Below are 17,652 nucleotides of genomic sequence, written 5' to 3' on the forward strand. Positions count from 1 at the left end.
TCCTCCAAGACCAAGCTAAGGAATCCCTTCCCTAAAGCCTGCTCTGACGTCCACAATTCAATTCAATTCAGCAAACATTTCACAGAATTTCAGAGTTGGAAGGGACCTCAGAAGCCTCTATTCCAACCCACAAGTGAAGAGGGATCCCTCTCTGATGCTTCAGCAAACAGTGGTCTTCCAGGTTCCTAGTAAAGATCCTCAGTGAGGGAGACCCATTTTCCTCTCTTCCCAATCTTGATTCTATAGGTAACTGATTCATCTTCACACTGGCTTCTACTCTTTCAATCTCTTGACTCTTTATCTCTTTGCTGTTTTCACACTGTTGTAGTTAAGTTGACTAGTCATAGCTGACTCTTTGTGACCCCATTTTGGGATTTTCTTGGCAAAGATACTGGAGTGGCTTGCCATTTCCTGCTCCAACTCATTTGACAGATGAGGTAACTGAGGCAAACAGGGTGAAGTGACTTGCCCAGGGTCACACAGCTAGTAAGTATCAGAGATCACATTTGAACTCAGGTCTTTCTGACTCAGTCCTCTATGTACGGAACCACCAAGCTGCCCATTTTCACCATTGCCAAACCCTATTTCTGAGTTACCCCACCACTACAATCTCCTGTTTGATAATCTTGCCTGAGCCCTCATTGGTGCAAGGCAATCCTTTTCTTTCCTGACAGAATCTAAAACATTTCCCCACAAGCAGCTGTTCGAAACTTTCCTCTTTTCTCCCCAAGACTTCCTTCCCTCCCAGCAAAGAACTGTGACTAATACTTTACTGGGGAAATTGAGGACATTTGCCCTGAGCTACCTTCCCCTTTCCTTCTCTGCATCTGAAATCCTTGATATTGCCTCCCATTTTCTGCTCTCTAAAGGGGAAGTGACCCTTCTCCCTGCCAGGGCCAACCCCTCTACTGATAATCTAGCTAGGACCCCTTCCCCTCTCCTCTCCTCCAAATTTTTCCCCAAGAACAGTCTTTCTAATCTTCAATCTCCCTTTCTCCAAGTCTGTTTAATCCTGCATAATTGGAAGCTTCCTGAGGGCAGAGACTTTCATTTCTGCCTTTGTACCTCTGGTGCCCGGAGGCGGTACATAGCAGGTACTTAACAAATGCTAGATTGCTTAATTATTTGACTTTCCCAGGTGGCTCCTCACTTTTGTGGATAGGTTTTACTATCAGGAAGGCAGCTAGTATCTAAATAATTGGAATGCTAGACCTGGAGTCAGGAAGACTGTGAGTTCAAATCCAGACTCAGAAGTTTATTAGCTGAGCGACCTTGAGCAAGTCACTTAACCCTGTTTGCCTCAGTTTCCTCACCTGTAAAATGAGCTGCAGAAGGAAATGGCAAACCACTCCAGTATCCTTGTCCAGAAAACCCCAAATGGGGTCATGTAAAGTTGGATGGGACTGAACAACAACATTGTCAGGAAGCTTTTTTTTTTACCTCAAGTCTAAATCTGCCTCTTTGAAACTCGGCTCTTTCAATTGCTCTGAAGTCTGACCTCTGGGGCCAAGGAGAACAAGACTAATCCCTCTTCTATGTGACAGCCCTTCAAATACTGGAGGAGACCTATCACACCCCAATTCTCCTAACTAAACATCCAGGTTCCTTCAACTATTCGCAGGAAGTCAAGACCCTTCCCTATCCTGGTCTGCTTCCTCTGAATATTCTCCAGTTTGTCCATTCTTCCTAAAATATGGTGCCCAGAAGTGAAGCCAAGACTCCAGATGAAGTCTGCCGGGGGCAGAGGACAGTGGGATTATCACCTGCCAGTTGCTGGAAGCTCTGCCGATTCTTAATGTAATTAAGATTAATTAAAAATCACTTTAGTTTTTTCGGTTGCCTCATTACCCTGCTGACTCAGATTGAGTTTGCAGTCCCCTAAAGCCCTCAGATCTTTAGACAAACAGCTGTCTTGCTATATATCTTACCCATCTCTTCAAAGGCACTCCACCTCCTCTGGTCTCCATGCCTGGAATACCCTCTGCTCCCCCTCCACCTCTTAGAATGCCTAGTTTCCTTCAAGGATTATCTCAAGTACTACTTTCTGTAGGGAAGCCTTCCCTGGTCTCCACCCCACCCCACCCTGCCCCAAATGATCCTGTAAGTGGTATGGAATTTGTAGTTACATATATATATGTTCTCATTGTCTTCCCCAGCTAGACTGTAAGCTCCTTGAGGGTTGGGGTGGTTTCACTTTTGTCTTTGTAACTCCAGCATCTATTACAACACTGGGTACACACAGTAGGCATTTGCTAAATGCTTGTTGAATGATTGGCTGATTGTGAAATCAGGTTTTTGAACCTAAATTCAAGACTTGATAATTATCCCTTTTGGGATAAATTGGGATAATTTAATTATCCCCATTAGAAGGCAGCTAAGTGGCTCAGTGGATAGGTTCTGGGTCTGGAATCAGGAAGACCTGAGTTCAAATGTGACCTTAGACACTTATTAGCTGTGTGACCCTCGGCAAGTCACTTGATCTCTGCCTTAATCCACTGGAGAAGGAAAGTTTCAATCACTAATATCTTTGCCAAGAAAACCTCATAGACACAAAGAGTCAGATCCAAGTGAGCAACAATTATCTCAATTAAATTTCAAATTATCCAATCTGCCCTGTCCTTCCCACATTTTGCGGAATCTAGACTCCGTTATCCAGGCTTTTTAGCCTTCCCTCAAACTCTGCACCATGTGTAGAGTTGATAAAGCAGTCCACTCATGACTTTCTCAGTTATTGATGAAAATGTTAGGTCCATTCTCCTGGAGACCTCCTTCCAGGGATCCACTTGATGTCTGAAGTTGGCATGGGGTGGGGGTGGGGTCCTGTGTATACCTGAAGGTCTCCAAAAAAATCAATATTTTGTGTCTCATTGTTGTTTGTATTTTTAAAGTATAGTTTAGTTGATTTAAAAATTAGGTTTAGTTCAGTTTTAGTGTCTTTAGTTTGATGAATAAAAATAATATCCGTTATCATTTGCTATTGTTTAATCCTTTTCAGTCATGTATGACTCTTCCTGACCCCATCTGGGGTTTTCTTGGTAAAGATACTGGAGTGATTTGCCATTTCCTTCTCCATCTCATAATACAGACTAGGAAATTGAGGCAAACAGGGTGAAGTGACTTGCCCAGGGTCACACAACTAGTAAGTGTCTGAGGCCAGATTTGAACTCAGGAAGCTGAGTCTTCCTGACTCCAAGCCCAGTGCTCCATACAATGTGCCACCTAGCTGCCCCAGATCCTTTATTATTAGCCATTCAATGTTTCTGCCTCAAAAAACATAAAATTCTCTGGCTACACATCCTAGTGAAATGTGTTGCTTATGCCCCTACTGATAGTGCTATTGTCTTACCTGCATCTTTCAATCTTTTCCACTAGAAGAACACAAGAGACATGATGACTAAAATTTAGAAGCCCCTTTCTGAGCTAGGAGCACTTAGTGTTTAAATGGCCTCCAGGCCTAGTGCCCAGAAGAAGACGCTGACCTCGGTGGGGCTGCTAGATGCCTCATCCCCGGAGTGAAGAGAGCCCATCAAAGAGCCCTTAACTAGGTACCCTGCCTGCTGGGGGCTCTCACGTTTCCTCCTTCCAGCAGCTCCTGGCATTGGTGACCTGAGGATCTCAGGCAAATCCTTATTTCAAGCTCAGACAGTGTGTATGTGTGTTCATGCATGTCTACACATGGTGAGCTGACCCTGGGTCCAGGAGTGCAGGAAGGATCTCAGCCACTGCTGGGACTCAGCTTTGGTTCCCCAGCTAAAGAGATCAGAAGGTGGCCTGGGCCCTCTTCCTCCCTATTCTCTCCATTGGCTAAAGTCTACTAGTATCTAATCTGAATAATTAGTCTAGAGTGCAAGTCTCTGGAACTCCTGAATGGTGAAGAAGACTGGGTAAGATTAATCAGTCAGTCAGTCAACATTTATTAAGCACCAGAGGCTAGGGGTGGTGGTGGAAGAATTGGGGGTGGGGACAATTAACCAGGGCCTGACTCCTTTGGTGGCGTGTGGCCTTTGCTCACAGTCTTTCTGGAACTTGGACCAGATGGGAACCCAGGCTCAGGATAAATAAACCAATGAAATCTGAGAAAACAACCTTCCTGACATCACCCCAACCCCTGTGAAGAAGGGTCTGTCTGGGGGCCTCAGTGCTCCCCCTCCTTCATGGGGATCCCCCATCCTTCCCCCTCTGCCTGTCCCAGGTCAGCCTATCCCAGCCCAAGCCAGCCCAGTCCCTGCCGTGCGCCATGTTTTCCTAACATGGTGAACACATGCTTTCTCTGGAGGAACATTTATTTTCCCCGAGGCCTCACAGCTCTCAGCATGGGACATGGTTCTGTCCTTTCTAACCAAAAGGGAAGGGAGAAGGACGGGGCAGGGGGGCGGGGGAGGAGGCTGGCCCAGACTGGGACAGAGTAGGAGGGCTGCCACCTGCTTGGGACTGGGAGACATTTCAGACACCCTTAGAGTTGTGGCTCTGCTAGCTTCTAGAAGGCCAGGACTGAACAGAAGACCAGGCCTAGCTTGGTGTAAGCTCTGCAGAATCATAGGTAGAAAAGGGGTGAAATCTCAGGCTCCTGAGATCTGGAAGTAGTCTCCAGGACTCCTTATTTTATACCCAAAAAACTAGGAAAGGCGAGTCCCCTGCCAGATTGCACATCAGAGCAAGGGGTCAGTGACAGATGCAAGATTTGGACTGTTGAACCAGGATCCTCTCTAAACTATGATTCCTCAAAAGCAGTGCAAAAGTCCCTGACAGCTGAACCCAGGCCAGCTGTGGGGGAAGCCCAATAATCTGAAAAATTAGTCTAGAGTGCAGGTTTCTGGGAGTCCTGAATGGGAAAGAAGACTAGCAGTCAGTCAGTGAACATTTATTAAGCACTTATTATATGCCAGGCACTATGTTAAATTGCTGGGGATACAGAAGGAGGCGAAAGACAGACCCCACCCTCAAGGAACTCAGAATCTAATGGGAGACACAACATGCAAAGAAATATATGGAAAGCAAGCTCTAGCCAGGATAAATAGAAAATAACAAAGAGGGGAAGGCACTGGAATGAAGAGAAGTTGGAGAAAGCTTTGGACTTCTTCACAATCAGAGCTGTGCCCGCGTGGGATGGTGGCCCTGGGAAGACATTTTCGGAGGCCTCTGCGGGAGTCCAAATGAAGTCTTCTCAGGGCTGTCCTGAGGGATCCTGCTTAGGAGCAGGTTGGACCAGATGCCCTCCAAGGCTGCTTCTGACTTTGGGTTCAGCTATTTGGGGAACTTGGAGGTCAAGAAAACCTTCCTCATTTTCTATTTTCTATATATTCATGTTGTTGTTTTAATCTTCAAATTGGGAGTCAGAAGACTTGACATCTAGTCTTGACTTTCCCACTTACAATCTGTGTGACCTCAAGTAAGTCACATCACCCATCACTTTCCTAATCCGTTAAATGAATCTGCTTGATTAGATAATTTCTTGGATGGTTTAAATCCTATGAAACCCTGGATGGGGAACCTCAATTGTACCTTGGTCTTCTGGAACTCTGTCAGAAGCCTAGCAGCTAACTTAACTCGAGGTCCTGATGCAAGGAAGTCAATATGACATCATAGGTTGCACCGAGCCTGGTTGGGATGCAGCCCATGATGGGTTCTAGGAGTATGATAGGAGCTTATTCAGAAAGAATAGTACAGGTCGTAAAGGGAGAAGACTAACAATATATGATAAGAAGAGACACCGATGGAAGAAAGAGTAAGGAATGGAAGGAGGGAGTGTAGTGGCCAGAATTTGGGTGAAAGTAAGTGGAGGGAGAAATGGAGGAGGAGACTAGACACATGGCAGATTCTGGCAGAAAGAGGAAATAGATAGAGTTGGGGAAACAGGTCACAAGCCTGGCTTCTCAAAAGAGAGAAGTATGGCTGCAGAGCAAACCCATGTCCACCATCTTGGATTTAAGGAGGACAAGGAGATGATGGCCATCGACACGCGACGAATGTACAAATATGCCGTAGCCCTATAAAAATAATGTAAGGAGTGGTAAAGCTCAGAATGAACAGGTTGGAAAAGCAATCTAAGGGTAATAAAGAAGAGAATTTTAAAAAATAATACAAATTAGAGACAAGGGGAAGATCAGAGAAGGGAGACATTTTCTGCTTTGGCCAAACCAGATAATCATAACAGATGATAGATAGAGGGAAGGTGGGGCTCTTAGACTTTTACTTTACTTACTTTTCAAAGTACTTCTTTACAAAGGAGAAACATCTTTGGACTAGAGAGGACAGTAGTTCTTAACCTGGGGTTAATGAACTTTTTCATACACACACATCTACACACAGTATATATGTACATACATATATGCATATATTTATATATACACAAACACATGTATGGATATACACACATTTATAGCCATATTTTAGTGTAATTGGTTTCTGCTGTAAACCTTTATCATTTTGCCTTATGCATCTAAAAAGATGATTCTGAGAAGGGTTTCACCAGATTGCCCAAGGGGTCCAAGACATCACGAAGAGGAAGAACTATTGACTCCTTGAATAAAGACAAGGGAGGACATAGTAAGCAAGCACCTTGGTACCTTTGATGGATTTAAGAAGTCAGTAGGCCCACATGAACTACATTTAGAGTAATAGCTCATAATAGCCCTTTAAGGGTTGTAAAGTCCTCTGTGCGTATATATGATGTCTTTTGCTACTCCCAATAACCCTGTGAGGTAGGGTGCTGAATGAACTGGAAGATGGAGTTGTGCAAATACCATCAGAGACCTTTGGAAGAATGGAGAGAAGTGCTACCAGACTGAAGAAGGGTAAATGTCTCAGTTTTCAAAAAAGGAAAGAAATACAGCCTACAAACTACAGGCCAGAGAACTAAACTCTTCTAATGGACAAAATTCTACCACGTCTTACTAAAGTTTTTCTTCCTCTTACAAACCTTTATTTTTCAAGGCTCCTTTCAAGGACCTTCTCCTACAGAAATTCTTTCAAGAACTCTATACTTGATGGTATTCTCTCCTCAAAATCATCCGAGCTTTACTTAGCTATAAATAGTGTATTTCCCCTATTAGAATGTAAGCTCATTGAGGGCAGGGCTTGTATTTTGGTTTGTCTTGATATTCAGAGTGCCTTGCATAATGCCTTATACAAAGTAGACATTTAATAAATGCTTTATTGACGCTGAATTGAAATGAGTAAAATTGACTATCTCAAAAAGGAGGCAGGGATCCCCAGGAGGCAGCCTGGCTTCATGAAGACCGACTACGCCAGATTCAGCTCATTCTGTGACAAGGTTACTGGAAAATCAGGGGAATGTTGTCAGTTTAGTATACCTAGGTTTTATCAAGTGGATTTAGGTCCAGTTGACTCTGCCATACTCAACTCATTGTTGGTTCAATGGTCACTTGTCAGGAGGATTCCAGTGGAGAGTCCCAGATATCTATGGCTGGCTCTGTGTTATTTTAGCAATTTTTTTCATTGACTTAAAGAGATAGATGTTATTCTTATTAAATTTACAAATGATCCAAAGCTGGGAAGGGGACAGCTAACATGCTGGACAACTGAGCCAGAATCCAAGAAAATCTTGACAAGCTAGAATCTTGGGCTGAATCCAATCATCTAAATAGGGATAAATATCAAGTTTTACACATGGGTTAAAAAAATCACCTTCAAAAGCATGAAATAGGGGACATGTAGCTAGTTAGCAGTATGTCTGAAAAAGGTCTGAGGATTTTGGTTCACTCCCAGCTCAATATGAGCCCCCAAATATGGCAGCTAAGAAAGCTAAGGCAACTTTAAGCTACCTTAAGAGAGAATAGTTTCTAGACTTGGGAGGTCCTTCTGCCTTCAGCCCTAGTCAGACCACATGGGATCAGTTCTGGCTGCCACATTTTGGGAAGGATGTTGGTGAGCTGGAGTGCATCCAATGGAGGGCAACCAGGAGGGTAGAATGGCCTTGAGAGCATGCCAAGTGAGGATCAGATGGAGGAAATAGAGATGTTTAGCCTAGAGAGAAGACTGTGTTCAAGCATCAGAAGATCAACCTGTTCCACTTGGCCCCATCAGGCAGAATCAGGGGCAATGTTTCCACAAAAAAGCAGATTTTTATCTAAATGTGAGGCCAGTTTTCCTGATGCTGAGCACTACTCTGAAGTGAAGAGACTTCCTTGGAAAGGCATTGGCTCCCCCTGGCTGGAAGGAGATGCCCTAGCTGGATTGATCGCCAAGGGGATTCTTGCTCAGGTGAGAGTTGGCCCCTTCTGACTTTGAGTTTTGCGAATCTGGGCCTGTGATGATTTCGACATTTTCCCTCAGCTCTAGGGTCCTAGGGAATTCTGCAGCCGATCCTTCATTTTGGGCTCAGGCTGGTTCTTTCCTGGTGTGCTTCTCTCCAGGAAGAAGACCTCCCTTTACCCTTTCCTTGTGCTCAGATTTGGTACTAGACTTTGAGATCATGCATTTCCCCCCTGATAGTTTACAGCTATAGAAACTAAGATTCAAGCTGGGCCAAGTTCACACACTTGATCTTGGGCAGAGCCTGGATTCACCCAGTTCTGCTGACACCAAACTAGTGTTCTTCCCACTGGGCCATACAACCCCTCCTCTAGTCTTGGATCTGAAATGTGGACTTTGATATGGATTGAGCAGGTCACTTCCTCTCTCTTAAACTTAGCTTCCTCTTTGGTAGAATGGGGCTATTAATGCTTGGACTCCCCACCGTCAGAGGGTGGTCATAAGGACAGTGCCGTCCAGAGTGTGTTTCTTGCCCTGCAGCCCAGGTGAGGTGGGTTGGTAACCCTGCAATGAGCAGCCCTTGAGAGGTAGGGGATGTCATCCTCACTTAGGCTGAAGCACAGGCTGGGCGGTGGGATGTCAGGGACTCTGGAACAAACGTTCCATCTCAAGGTAACCTGATCCTGTAAGGCAGGCCCCCTCTGATGTGGGCTCCTCGCCTTTCAGAGCATTAGGGGAGCAACATTTCATGGAAAATTCAATAAATCCCCCTGTACAGCCAGACGTCTGTAAACAATGGCTTCCAAATTCAATCAGGCTGGGGACCCAGAGCAGCATTTATGAGCTCTAACGCGCAATATTATATAGGAGAGTGAGGAGCCAGGGACTGGGGGAGGGAGGGACTTCCTGGAAGATGAAAGGTCCCATGCTGCCCTTGCTCTCTACCCCCTCCCTATAGGAATCATTGCCCAGGTGCAGAGGAAGAGAGGGAGAGGGGGTGAGAGAGAGAGACAGAGAGAGAGAGAGACAGAGACAGAGACAGAGAGAGACAGAGAGAGAGAGAGACAGAGAGAGACAGAGAGAGAGAGAGAGAGAGAGACAGAGAGAGAGAGAGACAGAGAGAGAGAGAGACAGAGACAGAGACAGAGACAGAGAGAGAGACAGAGAGAGAGAGAGACAGAGAGAGACAGAGACAGAGACAGAGAGACAGAGAGACAGAGAGAGCCCTGCCTTGGAATGGCAATGGCTCTGGATCTGGGTGCAACCATCACCCCCAGGGGTGTGAGAAAGGCAAGGGGGTATCCAAACTCTGAGACCTGGCCAGGGTGGGTAGGTGTCTTCTGCATCATCTATGGCTGGGAGTCATCTCAACCAGCCAGTTCCCCCAGAGACACAGTGGCAGTCAGGCAACCCAGTCATGGATATAAGTAGGAGTCCTGTGAGTATACTGTTTAGAGACTAACGATGTCTGTCTGGAAATAGGCTTTCTATCCATGCAATATATCCACCCAATCAAACTTCCAAGGTGGCAGGAGCTACCCACAACTCTTTAAATCCTTCTGCATGTCTTCTAGCACCCAAGCTTTAGATATCACCCAGGAAATGCCTCTGCTCTGGGTCAGCCCTCTATCCAATTCAGACAAACGTTATGGAGCAGACACTAAGTACACCAATCTTTTCAAGAATTCAGGGGAGGAGATTCCAGAGTCCCCAGAATTCTAGGTCCAATTCCCTACCAGTTTAAGATATCTGATATACACTTTCTAAGGTCAATCTAGTCTGGATCTCTTAGAATGGTTCCCTTTTGCCCCTCACCAGCTCTCCACACTGGGCTATCACTCTTGGATGCTGCCACCCTCAACTTCTCCATTCTTGCTCAGGAAGGCTCTTTTACACTTGAGCCTAGGGCTTCAAACAACCAAGTAATTGGCCTCTTCCAGCTTGACCCCTACTCATACTACTTCCACTTAAGCGAATCCTTCCCAGAAGTTACCTTGAGGCTCTAGGTAGAACCCCCAGAGGATCTGCTGGTATCCTTGCTCCTCTCTTGGCTGTCCCAGCTCCCAGCTCTCTCTAATACCTCTGAAAAGTCTGTCTGGCCCACTCAAGGGCTTCCCAAATGGGCTACTGGAGAGAATACCCAGAAAAAATACCAGAATTGTGTGTGGTATCTTCTCCTGGAGAGGGAGGAGCAGCTCTGCCTAGACTTCTCCAGGCGATAATCTTATCCAGGGGTGGCTTGAGGAGAGTTTGGTCTTTCCAGTACACTATGTTGCCATGGAGGCCATATACCCAGCCTCTTCTGACAGGCTTCTCAGCTTCTTTTCTCTTCTCTCAAGCTCTGGATTAGAGGGAAGGCAGAACTGTAGACAGAGAATGCTGGAATTGCTCTCCCTGTTGGGGACATGGGTCTTGTGTAGGTCAAAAAGAGGAGATTCTAGTTTTGTCTCAGACTTCGAGGCTTCATCCTGCCTTAGTTTCTCAGAATTACACAATATGAGAGCTTGGAGGGACCTCAGTGATGTCTGGTCTAACCCATGCTCATAAAGAATTCCTACTGAAATAATATTTGTAAAGCACTTAGCACAGTGTCTGGCATACAGTAAGTGTTTAATAAATGCTTGCTCCCTCCCTGCCCCTCTTCTTATTGAAATACACCTGACAAGTGATCAAACAGCTAAGAGCTCCACTTCATCTCTCTCTATACTTCTCCCCTGGAGATTTCATTCATGTTCACAGTTTCAATGTTCACACCAAGCACTCTACAATCCAGTGACACAGGCTTCCTTTCTGTTCCTCCATCTCCAACCTCCCTGTTTTTGCACTAGCTGTTCCCCATGCCTGGAATGCTCTCCCTCCTCATCTTTCCCTTTTGGCTTTCTTGAAGTCTCAGCTAAAGTCTCACCTTCTATAACAAGCCTTCCCTTTGTTAATTTCTCTCCAATTTATCCCATACATCTACCTCTTCTTTGAACATACTTATTTGCATGTTGTCTCCCCCAATAGTCAGTGAATTCCTTGAAAGAAAGGGCTGTTTTTTTTTTTTATTTCTTTGTCTCCCCTGCCCTTCCCCTGGCACCTAGTGGGAACTCATCAAATACTTTTTCACTAGACTATGGTCCCCAAATCTTGATTTCTAGCCAGAATTTCTTTTTCTTTTTGCCTTTTTGGAGGGCAATTGGGGTGAAGTAACTTGCCCAAGGTTACATGACTAGTTTTTTTGTGTGGGGGTATTAAGTGTCTGAGGCTGGGACTGAACTTGGGTCCTCCTGACTCCAGGGCCAGTGCTTTATTTTTTTGGCTTTTTAGAGGGCCATTGGGGTTAAGTGACTTGCCCAAGGTCACATGGCTAGTTTTTGTGTTAAGTGTCTGAGGCCGGATTTGAACTTAGATCCTCCTGACTCCAGGGCTCTATTCACTGCGCGACCTAGCCACCCCCAGAATTTCTTCTCTGAACCTCAGCCCTATACTTTCAGTTGTTTGTTGTTGGAGAGAGTGTGGGGTAGTGGCTAGAGCTCTGTTCTTAGAGTTGGGGACACTTAGTTTCAAATCCTATCACTAGCATTTACTAGTGGTGTGATGATAGGCCAATTACTGGACCTCTCAGCCTGTTTCCTCATCAGCAAAAGGGGAATAATGACATCTGGTTCACTGCCTCATAAGGTTGTGGGGAGGATTGAATGAGACCACATTTGTAAAGCTCTTTGTAAATCTTCCAGGGCTATAAACATATCAGAAATGTAGATAATGAAAAACCCCAAATATGTCCATTACAGTGTGTGTGTGTGTGTGTGTGTGTGTGTGTGTGTGCGTGTTTTAAAGAAAAGGTTATGATCTCTTTGGTACCTCCAATTCAACGATCCAAAATGGAGTCTTCTCCCCAAGTCCAGTCACTGGAGCCTGGGGCTTCTCTGTGGCTGTTAAGGGAACAAATGCCATCCTCCTGGCCCTGCCAAGTAGAGTGGGCATCATCTCTGGCTCTCCCCTGCTCCCCAACAACCTTGTTCTTCAGACTTATATTTTTTGCATTTAATCCTCCCCCCTTTCCCCATTCCTGCCCCCCCACCCCATACCCACCACCATTGCATGAATCCAGGCAGCTTTGTATCACTGTCCTCTCCACCAAGGCCCACCAAGCTGCCTTTCTGCCTCTCCCCGCCCCAGACACACCAACCCTTGTAATTGCTGCTTCTCTGATCCCTCCCCCCTGCCCCATGTACACACAGCCAGAGAGCAGAAATACACATTGGCAGCCATTTGTGTGCCTAATGACTTTGCTCCAGTCCCCTTCATTTTTTACTTTCTTGACCCTCCAATATAGTCACAGTCACATGGATGCATGGAGACTTGGCAATTTCTCTGGTTTCTGTCTCTGGCTCTCTCTCTGTTCCCACCACTCCAAGCCTATATGCGGGTGTGCACACACATGTCCTGGGCTCATTCTCCCCCTTCCTCCCTCCCTTCCTGACTGCTGTTAAGGATCAGTCCCCAAAGAAAAATGCCCAATTTGTCATGTCCTGTCCAGCTGTTAGCCTCCCGTTGGTAAAAGCCATGGGGAAGACTTACTTCTGCCCATCTATTTATTTGCTGCTTGGACAATAAAAGGCCCCAGGCCTGCTGGGCTCTTCATAATAAAGCCACCAACGATTCCCCCACAGCCCCCTCCCCCGTGTCAACAACACTAGGCAACCTGCAGGTGTCACTGGGCATTAACCCCTGGCCTGGCCTGGCCTGGCCTCCTCTATGTATCCCCCAGGAGGGGGAGGGGAAAAGGGGGAGGGAAGACAGGGCGGGGTAGGGTATGTGTGTGTGTATGTGTGTGTGTGAGTGTGTGTGTGTGTGTGTGTGTGTGTGTGTGTGTGTGTGGTGGTAGTGGCACAAAGAAGTAAGTCCTGGAGGGTGGGCTGGGATGGGCTGGGAGATAGCCTGGGAGATGAGATAGGCCAGACCCAAATAGAAAGTGTACTGAACTGCCCAAAAATTGCTGGGGGAGGCAAGCAGTCCACTAGCAGTTCTGGCTGGGGGGCTGGGGCCCAGGCCTACCGCATACCACCCACCCACACAAGCACCCACCCACTGAGGCCCACGTCTCTAGGCTGGCTCTGGAGTTGGCTGCCGCACCTAGCAACGCTGTTGAGGAATGTGGCAGTTCACCATGGAGAGCTCCCTGCAGGGAGGCCCCGGGCCCCAGGCTGCCCCACCTCCCCAGCTCACTGCAGGTCCCCCATTTTCCTCATCTGATACCCACCCCTCCTCCTCCTGCTGGGCTGCCCACTTTGCCAGCGGGGAAGGTGGTCTTTGGGTGCGGACAGTCCACAAAACTGATGCCCAAGGCAAAGCCAGGTTATCCTCCCATCTGGCATGGAAAAATGGTGTGGGGGAGGGGGTCACTTACTGCGGCCCAGCAGGGAGGCCTCCTCTTGTCTTTAGATGTCAGCCTGAGTTACTAATCACACAGAATAACAGCACCCAGGATTCCCCCCCTCACACCCTTTTCATATGCTCCCCATCCCCTTCCTGAAGACAACAATGTAATCCCTTCCTTCCCCACTGACCCTCTCTGCCTGGGGCCAGGGCTTCTCCATACTGCACAGGGAATGGTGTACCCAGCAGGGGTTGGCTTAGATTGGATGCCCCAGAACCCAGGACCTCTTTGCATAGCTGCAGGCTCAGAAGGGGGCAGGTCTCTGTTTCCAAGACCTGGGATCCCTGATCCTCTTTCCTGCCCAGAAGGATTTGATCTTTCCCCAGGACAAATCTTCCCATGACCAGTGGAGCCCAGACCCAGGCTGTCTGGAGGCTACCCTGTTTAGAGGAGGTGACTAAAGAAATTCTGGGCCCATCTTTCCTGCCTAGGCCTTCTCCATGACCACCCCTAGGGCCTCAGAAAGCTCTCAGCAGCTGTTCTGCTTAAGAGGAGAGTGGTGGAGACACTGAGATCCACCCACCAACTTAGAATTCGAAGTAATAGAAGACAGGGCCTGCAATGGGACAGGAGTAGGGGGTGTGGAGGTGGGGGGGGAGGGATACAATAAAAGGAGGGATGTCAGATTAGGGGCAGAAGAGCTAAAGTAAAGAGTGATGAGCTGAGGCGGGCCAGGAAAGCTAAGGCCAAAAGAAAGGGCTTTTTTTTTTTTCTGTTTGGAGAAACTATCCTCTGGAATCCCTTGCCAAACCCATTCCTGGATGACTCTCCCCCTCTGCCATCTCCTTCACTTCTGCTCACATCTTGTTGAACGGCACTAATCCATGCTGATTGGGTCTGCTACAAATATCTGTTATCCAACCTCATCCGGGTCCTCACTGAAGCAAAGCAAACCTTTTACTCCTCTCTGATTGATTCTTTATTGTCTCACCATAGGGACTTCAGTTCCAGCCTCCAACACCTCCCTCTACCCCACTCTCTCCCTCTCCCTCTCTCTCTCTCTCACACACACACACACACACACACACACACACACAATGCATGCATGCACACAGTGCACACACGCATACACACATGTGCGCACACACACGGACACACACAATGCATACATGCACACGGTGCACACATGCGCACACACACGGACACACACAATGCACACACTCACACAGTGCACACACGGACACACACACACACACACACACACACACACACTGGCTTTCCTGCTGTTCCTCCCATTTTCATCCTCATCACTCCTTGTCACCATCACCAGCATCTCTATAGAGATTTAAGGTTTGCAAAGCACCGTACTTAGGCTATCTCAGTCGGTCCTCACAACCATTCTATGAGGCTGGTGCTGTTATTATCCCCACTTTACAAGTGAAGAAAAACCCCAACAACCATGATGTTCTGTCTCCTGACTGTGGCTTTGCCTACTCTCCCCCCACCCCCTAACAGTTATCTTGTGTTGGGTTCGGAGATAGCAATGCTGTCTGTCCAGTTAGACTGTAAACTCCCTGCAGGCAGGGACTGCTTCCCTTTTGCCTTTGTAGCCCCAGCACCACGCACGGTGACTGTCATATAATGGACACTTAATAGCTTGTTTATCGGTGGAAAGAGAGGCATCAAAGTAGGAATGGGAGCACTAACTGCTTGGGGGGGGGGGCACAGGACAATGAGGACAGAGAAGGCAGAACTGCTCAAATCTTGTTTTCTCTGCCAAGGAGAGTGACCTTTGCACTGGAAATGACAACAAAGATGGTGAAAAGGGAGTGGATGCCCAGGATAAATAAGGGGCGAGGAAAGGAGCACCCAGATGCCTCTGATGAATTCAAATCCCCTGGCCCAGATGAACTGCACGTTCCAGTCCTGAAAGACCTGGCGGAGGTGACAGCGGGGCCACCGGCAGGGAACTTTGAAAGATTATGGAAAATGGGAGAGATAGAACAGGATTAAAGAAGGGCAAATGTTTTCCCAATTTTCAAAGAAGGAAAGAGAACAGAGCCAGCAAACAAAAGACAAAGGAGCTTGACTTGGATTCCCGGGGAAAATTCTAGAAGGGAACAGGAACTGAGCATCTCCAAAGGAAGCATTGACTCATTCCAAAGAGGCAGCTGGCTTCATCCAAACCAAGTTATGCCAGACTTGCTTTATCCCCCCCTGCTTTTAAAATGGGGTTAATAAATTGATAGGTGAGAGAAAATCTGCAGATGTAGATGACTGTAATGTATTGGGAAGACTGCTTCATAGTAATCTGGTAGAAAATTGAGAGGGGATGGCCAGCATCCTGGATGCCAGGCAGAATTCCCAAAGACCTTGGCAGGGTCCAGAAGTGGGCCAAATCTACTAGGGAAAAATGGAAGAGGGATAAATATCAAGCCTTATATATGTTCTAAGAGTTGTCCTCAGCATTACAAGAAGGGACAGGCTCTGCTGGACTGTTTGTCTGAAAAAGATCCGGTGGTGGCCAGTTTATGACTGATGCACAAGCTCCATGTGAGTCAATAATGTAATGCTGGGATCCCCCTTCCATGTCCCCCACCACGTGATAGTCATTTTGGCCAGTGCTAAGAGCTCCCAAGAGGCAGGAGGTGACAGTCCCTCTGTGGTCTAATCAGACCACATCTTGGAGCCTTGCATTCAATTCTGGGTACCACATTATAAGGACAGTGATAAGATGGATGAAATCCATTTTAGGAATGGTGAATGTTGAAAAACCTCAAGTGCAGAGCATATGAGAATTAGTATTAATTTAGCCATGGGATAGGCAAGACAGCCTAGTTGAAGCAGCAGGTCACTTTGAAGGAGAGAGGAGGTGGCAGGTACCAGGAGGGTCAAACCACCTCCACTATCTCAACTCAGACTGAACTGGAGATAGCCCAAGACCCTGAACCCAAGAGTCCTGGGAATAGCTGTGCCCCTCAGAACACCAGTCCTGCGTCTATCCCATCCTTACAGTCATCATTCTGGTACTGCATCCCCCCACATTCAAGATGCAGCCTGGCCACTGTTTCTGTAGGTGCTGAAGCCACAGCAGAAAAGAAAGTTCTTGACTCTGTCCAGTATTAAACATCAGAAGTAGATAGGATTTTATGAGGGGAAATGACATCAAAGGAGAGACTTTATTACCATCGGCTTTTCTGTTGCACCCTAAGGACCAGGAGACCTTTCTATCTGAAGTGCAGCTCAAACCTCCCCTGGGTGTTGTCTCACATTAGAATGGGAACTCCTGGAGAGCAGGGACCAGCTTATTTTTCTATTTGTATCCCCACTGCTTTGTAAATGGTAGGAGCTTAAGGAATGCTCATTCATTCATTCATGTACTCAGTTGGAGGACCTGGGAATGTTCATCAGGGACAAGTAAAGATTAGGGGCAGGGCCTTTGGGCAGCAGTCTTTTGGTATTCAAAGGGCGGTGGTGTGGAAGAAGAATCAGCCTTATTCCCTTCGTCCTAGATGGCAGAGTTAAGAAACAGTGGATGAAAGTCACACTTAGAGAGATGCAGCCTTGATATCAAGAACAATTTCCTAACAATTAGAGCCTTCCCAAAGTAGAGGATGATCCTGTCTCTCCAGTCCTAGTCTCTCCCTTATGTACCATTCTGCGTCTCCAGCTGACCACTGAATATTTCAAACTGGACATTTCCAACTCAGCACATCCAAAAGAGAACTCACTCTTTCCCCCTCTCCCCTAAACCATCGCTCTCCCAAACTTCTCTGTTATTGTTCAGGGTTCCATTCTCCTCTCAGTCCCCCATGCTCACAACTTGGACATCACCCTTGACCCCTCGTCCTCCATCACCCCTACATATCCAACCAATGTCTAATCTGGTTGCATCTACCTCTACAACATTTCTCCCCTTGTCCCCTTCACTCTACTAGCATGGCACTGCCCTAGTTCAAGCTTTCATCAAGCTTTTGATTCGATTACTGTGACAGCCTCTTAACTAGTCACTGCCTCCAACCTTTCCCCTCTCCAGTGCGTCCTCCAGAAAACTTCCAAACTGATTTTCCTAA

General features: G+C 46.9%; 1 protein-coding gene across 1 annotated transcript in view; it reads right to left on the bottom strand.

Annotated features, from left to right (window-relative positions):
* Positions 1-12,430, bottom strand: part of LOC138165054 (small ribosomal subunit protein eS8) — a 230,036-nt gene extending 217,606 nt beyond the window's left edge. The window contains exon 1 of the mRNA XM_069093160.1: positions 12,424-12,430. The gene's annotated coding sequence lies outside the window, so the exon portion shown is untranslated. The remainder of the gene's footprint in view (positions 1-12,423) is intronic.
* Between the last annotated feature and the right edge of the window lie 5,222 nt (positions 12,431-17,652).

This window comes from Petaurus breviceps, unplaced genomic scaffold, assembly GCF_028583685.1.
Source record: "Petaurus breviceps papuanus isolate PSGF00001 unplaced genomic scaffold, PetGlider_PUasm1.0 207, whole genome shotgun sequence".
Lineage (NCBI taxonomy): Eukaryota > Metazoa > Chordata > Mammalia > Diprotodontia > Petauridae > Petaurus > Petaurus breviceps.